Raw genomic sequence first — 6,000 nt, 5'->3', positions numbered from 1 at the left:
TTTTTAACAGAGCGTGCAGTACGAGAGGCCTGAGTTAGCAGAATGTTTGCAGCATGTTGTGGAACCTGGTCCAAAACTCCGCGGTTTGACAAGGAGGCAGTGCCTGGACCGAGGCCATGTTAAACAACGCTGTCATTCAACAGGATACTGCTTGTTGCTTAGTAACAAATATTTAGCACATGATGTACGTCCTAGGCGTAAGACCTGCCGTGCGACTCTCCGCCCCTTTCTTCCTTTTCAGTTGCAAACTGTAAATCGCCTGCAGTGGTTTTATTTTAGCTTTGCGGTTTTCCTCCGTTACGTGTGAGTTAATCTGTACCTTTGTTGTCCCTCCACCCACACTCGCGGGACATGTTCACAAACACAATAACTAGGCACAGCCGAGGCTGATAAATCATTTGTTTACTTTCGATGTTATTTAGTTTTATTCATGAGGTAGCTCGATGTTTTTTTAAATTCATCGTATCTATGGAGATTTGGGCGGATTGTTTAGCTGCTAGACGCTTTTTTGAATTTCCTTTTTTATACTATTTTTAAGGGCAAGGGTCACAGTCAAAAAAGTGTTGCAAGTGCCTGAGTTGTGGAAAGTGTGGAGGTTTTCAGGACTGCACTGACCAATAAATTCCCACCGCTTTGAGTACTGGAGTTGGGAAGGTCATGTTGCAGCTGTACAGGACATTGGTTAGGCCACTTTTGGAATACTACGTTCCATTACTGGACTCCACGCTATAAGAAAATGTTGTTACACTTGAAAGAGTTCAGAAAGAATTTACAAGGATATTGCCAGAGTTGGAGGGGTTGAGCTACAGGGAGAGGCTGAATAGGCTGGGGCTATTTTTCTCGAGCATCACAGGCTGAGGGGTTTATAAAATCACGAGGGGCATGGATAAGGTGAATACCCGAAGTCTTTTACCTAGGATAGGGGAATCCAAAACTATATAGGGCTTAGGCTTAAAGTGAGAGGAGAAAGACATAAAAGAGACCTAAGGAACAACCTTTTCGTTCAGAAGTTGGTGCACATACGGAATGAGCTGCCAGAGGAAGTGATATAATTACAACATTTAAAAGACATCTGGATGGGGATATGAATGCGAAGGGCTTTGAAATGGGCTAAATGCTGGCAAATGGGACTGGATTAATTTAGGATATCTGGTCAGCGTGGATGGGTTGTACGTAGGGTCTATTTCCATGCTTTACAACTCCATGCCTCTAATTGATAGATTGAGAGAAGTTATGTTTGCTAGTTGCTGAGTCTAGCGGTGGAATCATCTGGACCCAGAGACAGGAAGGGAACTTAATTAGTTGAGATAATGATGGACTTAATCCTGCTGCCTTCTCATCTCCAGCCAAATTAAGTTTTTGTTTTATTTGTGGACAGATTGTGAGTATTGCTGGCTGGACCAACATTTGTTTCCCATATTGGTCGACAGGCTGAGTCTGGAAATATATTTAGGACAGAACACGTAGGAACATCCTTCCCTAAAGCATATTAGTGAATCAGAGTTGGGGGGCGGGGGGGGGGGGCAGTGGTTTAACAACAACTCATAAAGGTTCCAATTAGGCTAGTTTTCTTTTCAATTGACTTCAAATTTTAATCATCAGTCAGGGTGATTTGAACTCATGTCCCCAGAATGTTAGCCTGGGGCCCTGGATGATGAGTCCAGTGACACTGCTGATCTGCTACTGTCTCCTAGGTGCAGGAAAGCTTACGTTTCGGGCCTGAAATGTCAGCTTTCCTGCTCCTAACCTGCTGCTTGGCCTGCTGTGTTCATCCAGCGCCACACCTTATTATCTCGGATTGGCTGGGATCTGCAGTTCCTACTATCTCTGCCACTGCCTCCTTGTGGTCTGGAAGGCCCCCAAGCTCCATCTTCCAGTTGAGGACTCTTGAATAGTCAGCCAATGACCTCCTCTGGTCCTCCAGGGTGGCAATGATCTGAGTTTCAGGCAAGACAAGAAAGACTTGGCCCAAGTGACTGCTCAGACAAAGATGGCCATGCTTCCAGTCAGTGGGGGTTGGGGATGGTAAGGGGAGTGGGGAGCCAGTCCCTTGATCTGCACCAGTTTCTACCCAATCTAGAGAGTGGGCATTGCATATCAGAATAGTCACTGAGAGCCACTGCCATGTTCTTGCATCTGATTCTCATGCCAGCCCACTGCCCCCCGCCTGAAGAAATACCCCATCCCATCTAATTTCCCCCAAAACACATTAATTTTCCAGCTGGTTGAAAATGCACTAGGAACCTGGGGATGGGGGTGTAGATGCTGGGTGCTGCATTGTATTGGTGCCAGCCACGGCCTCTTCAGTGGTCCCATTAAGTGCTAGGATGTCTGCCCCCTGACTGAATAAGGGACCTCCTTGCTCCTTTGTCCACCCCACCCCACTCCCAACCAAGCGCCAGATTGCCATCATGTTCTGGCAGGCTGTGGATTATCTCTCCTGTATTTGAGGGTGATAGGTTCCTCAGGCCAGGAAGTGTAGTCTAAAATTTAGGGACAAGCCAGGAAGCTCAGAGATCCAGGAAGATGGTGATAGGCTGGAGGAGAGATACAAGGGATTGTGGGATGCTGTGAGGCTATTGATGGGATGTCCCAGGTATCCTGGCGTCATTTCTATCTATTCCTTTTGCCTCAAAAACAAAAGTTCTGTGCAGTTGTCCCTCAACAGCCTTACTCACAGCAAGATCCTGCTCAGAGTCTTTTAATGTGGGAGCTGGTGCTGTTTCACTGCAGTTACCACACAGTTTAGACACTCCCATCCTTACCGCCTTGGCCCAGGCAACCAGAAGGATCTACCAATAAATATTCAACCATTTGGCTGCCTTCTGTGGCCATCAGTCCCTGAAGTATAAAGTTAAAGAACACAACTTTAAAGAAGGAGCAAAATCAGAAATTGCCAGAGAAACTCAGCAGGTCTGGCACCATCTGTAGAGAGAAAGCTGAATTAAACTTCCGGGGCTCCACTGAGCTTCCTTCAGAACTTCAGTCCCTTCTGAAGAAGGGTCACAGGACCCCTGAAACGTTAACTCTGCTTTTCTCCACCAATGCTGCCAGACCTGCTGAGTTTCTCCAGCAATTTCTGATTTTGTTTCTGATTTCCAGCATCCACAGTTTTTTTAGATTTCAAGAAGGAGTTGGATATAGCACTTGGGGATTAGAAGGATCAAAAGATATGGGGGGGGATATAAGGAACAGGTGGATGATTAGCCATGGACATGACAGGCCTCCCTGTGCTCCTGGTTTCTGTGTAAGTGGGATTTGAACACAGAGGTTACAAATCATCAGAAACTCTCAACAAGAGGAAGGGCTGGGGCACAGGTCTTTAGCTACCAGTATTTTCAGACAACTGAGCTATTCTGGAAATACATGCCAGCTGTAGCGAGCCTTAGGCTCTAAGCTGTGCGGCCTTTGGGAATGAATTCATCCCGACATGCACAGTGTGCCTAGAGCCACCACGAGTATCATTGCAACTTGAGCCACTGTGACTCAGATGCAGCTCGAGCCCGTTCTGTAATTAATAAAACATTTTTGCTGAGCTCTAGATGTTTCAGGAATTAAACCACAACAGCAACATCGAAACGTATAATGGTTCCCATGTGCTTTGCTGTCTGTTTGCTAATCAGAACAGACTTTTATCTTATTGCTCCTGATCTACTGGGCTAAGGTTGTTCTATTGCTGGACTATTAATTGACTGATCCTCTGGGTATATGGGACTGAATTCTGTCACATACTGGGGGATGTAAATCTGAAGAATGAGATAAATCTGGCAGTAAAAAGCTTGCTTCAGTAAAGATTGGCAGCAAAGTAATAGATTGTTGTCAAGAAGCCGTCTGTGTCACTAATGTCCTTCACAGAAGGAAGCTTGCCATCCTTACCCAGTCTGGCTTACATGTTGAACTCCCTCCCTATCCACACTGTGTATCCATCTACCCCAAATGGTAGTTCAGAAAGCCAGCCCGCCATCACATTCTCAAGGGTCACTACAGCTGGGTAGTATATTTTGGCCAAGGCAGCAATGCCCACATTCGATGAATGAATACTTTTGACTCCAGACCCACAACTATGAAATGGCCGAGAAAGCCACTCTGTGACAGCTAACGTTGTAAATTTACCCATGAAAAATGATTGCCGTGGAGAATCCTGTGTATGTTGATTTGTGCTGGCACTGTTTGGGTAGATCCGCTAGTGCCAATCCTTTTTACCCGCATCAGTCTAGGCTACGCATATCGTGTGGGGGAGGATGCCCACACAAAACTTTTCAACTCATTCCTGATGAACAATAAATAGCTTTATCATATGGTACTTTGTTGCTTGATACATTGTCTAAGAAACATGATTGTCCTGAGTAAGGCTACCAGCGTCAATTCAGGATTAAGTACACATTATTACTTTAGCTGCTTGTTGTCAACACTTAGGACAAACACAGAAGTAATGTGTATATTGTGGTGAACACATGCGCACACAACTCCGATTAGTTCCTCCTTTACATCCGGATAGAAGAAGCTTATTTTGTGATGTCAGTTAACCCTTTCAGGTACTAACTGTCTTATACAACATTTACCCCAATGCTTTCTCCTTTCTGTTTTTCTTTAAAAAATTCTATACGATATAAAAACCAAAAGAACTGCGGATGCTGTAAATCAGGAACAAAAACAAAGTTGCTGGAAAAGCCCAGCAGGTCTGGCAGCATCTGTGAAGAGTTAACGTTTCGGTTCCAGTGACCCTTCTTCAGAACCGATTCTATACAGTATTTAAAAAGTTAGGTAGCTTTATCACTACTCCATCTCCCCTCAAGTCTCTGACCTTATAAACCTGGTTAGGTCTGCTGCTTAAGGATGAAGCATTCATATACAGCATGTTCCAACCTTAGAAGTTTGATGGATGTTTGGTTTCCCAAATGTCCTTTGCAGAAGACAAAATATCTTCATTGGTGGATTCTTAATTTCTTGACACGCTTTACCAAGGACATCCTCTGGCACTGATACTGCTGTTATACCGAATGAGGTAGAATTGCATCTGATCCTTCCATGCTTGCTCATATTCCAATGGATTAATTGGATTCAATCTTTGATAGTATTTGATTTGATTAGTTATTGTCACGTACCTGGATACAGTGAAAAGTTTTGTTTTGTCTGCAGTACAGGTAGATCATGCCATACAAAGTGCAATAGGGTAATAGAACAGAGTGAGGAATACAATGTTACTGCTGCAGAGAAGGTGCATGAAAAGTGAGGTCAACATTAAAATTGAAATTTGAGAGATCTATTCAAAAGTCTAATTACAGCGGTGAAGATGCTGTTCTTGAATTTGTTGGTATGTATGTTTAAACTTTTGTATCTTCTCCCTGACGGCAGAGGTTGGAAGAGATTATAACCAGGGTGGGAGGGGTCTTTGATGTTGTCTGCCTTTCTAAGGCAGCGAGAAATATAAATGGATGAAAAGTTGGCTTGCATGTAAAGCTGCTTCTTAGAAATGACTGAATTGATTGTAACAAGAATCCCTCACCAACATTGGTGGTCAAGGACATAAGATTTTGAAGATTCTGCAGTAGGATGATATTTGAATAATTCCTTCAGACCTATGAAATCAATAGTATCTTCTGATCTCTTAGTAATGAAAAGTTGGTTTACACCAGAATAATTAATCTTGAGTGGCCTATACTTTCTGTTAGGTTTAGTGCACATTCTTCTGTGACCTGTGAAGCCTTTCCTTTGAGGAGCATTTACGTTGATCTTTGGTATTTGGGTTCTGAGCTGTTTGAGGTTCTTCAATTGACTGTAGAATTTAAAGAGCAACGCATGCATTGGGAGTGACAAGTGTCAGTTTCTACTGATGTACACTAGTTCCTTTTGTCTTGGCCTCTGTATTTTAACAAGCATCCCTTTGATTTCATGCAATGTGCCCACTCCATGCTGTTCAGTTTCAGAGGGTTGTAATTTCATTCTGCCACTGCAAATCTTCTCCACACAGCTCGAGGAAGGCATGTGATCAAGGGGAGG

At 43.8% G+C, this 6,000-nt stretch overlaps 1 protein-coding gene across 1 annotated transcript in view; it reads left to right on the top strand.

Annotated features, from left to right (window-relative positions):
* Positions 1-239: 239 nt before the first annotated feature.
* The window catches only part of LOC132206610 (uncharacterized), a 43,469-nt gene continuing 37,708 nt past the window's right edge, over positions 240-6,000 (top strand). The window contains exon 1 of the mRNA XM_059640911.1: positions 240-303. The gene's annotated coding sequence lies outside the window, so the exon portion shown is untranslated. The remainder of the gene's footprint in view (positions 304-6,000) is intronic.

This window comes from Stegostoma tigrinum, chromosome 39, assembly GCF_030684315.1.
Source record: "Stegostoma tigrinum isolate sSteTig4 chromosome 39, sSteTig4.hap1, whole genome shotgun sequence".
Lineage (NCBI taxonomy): Eukaryota > Metazoa > Chordata > Chondrichthyes > Orectolobiformes > Stegostomatidae > Stegostoma > Stegostoma tigrinum.
This window is presented reverse-complemented; position numbering and strand designations above follow the sequence as displayed.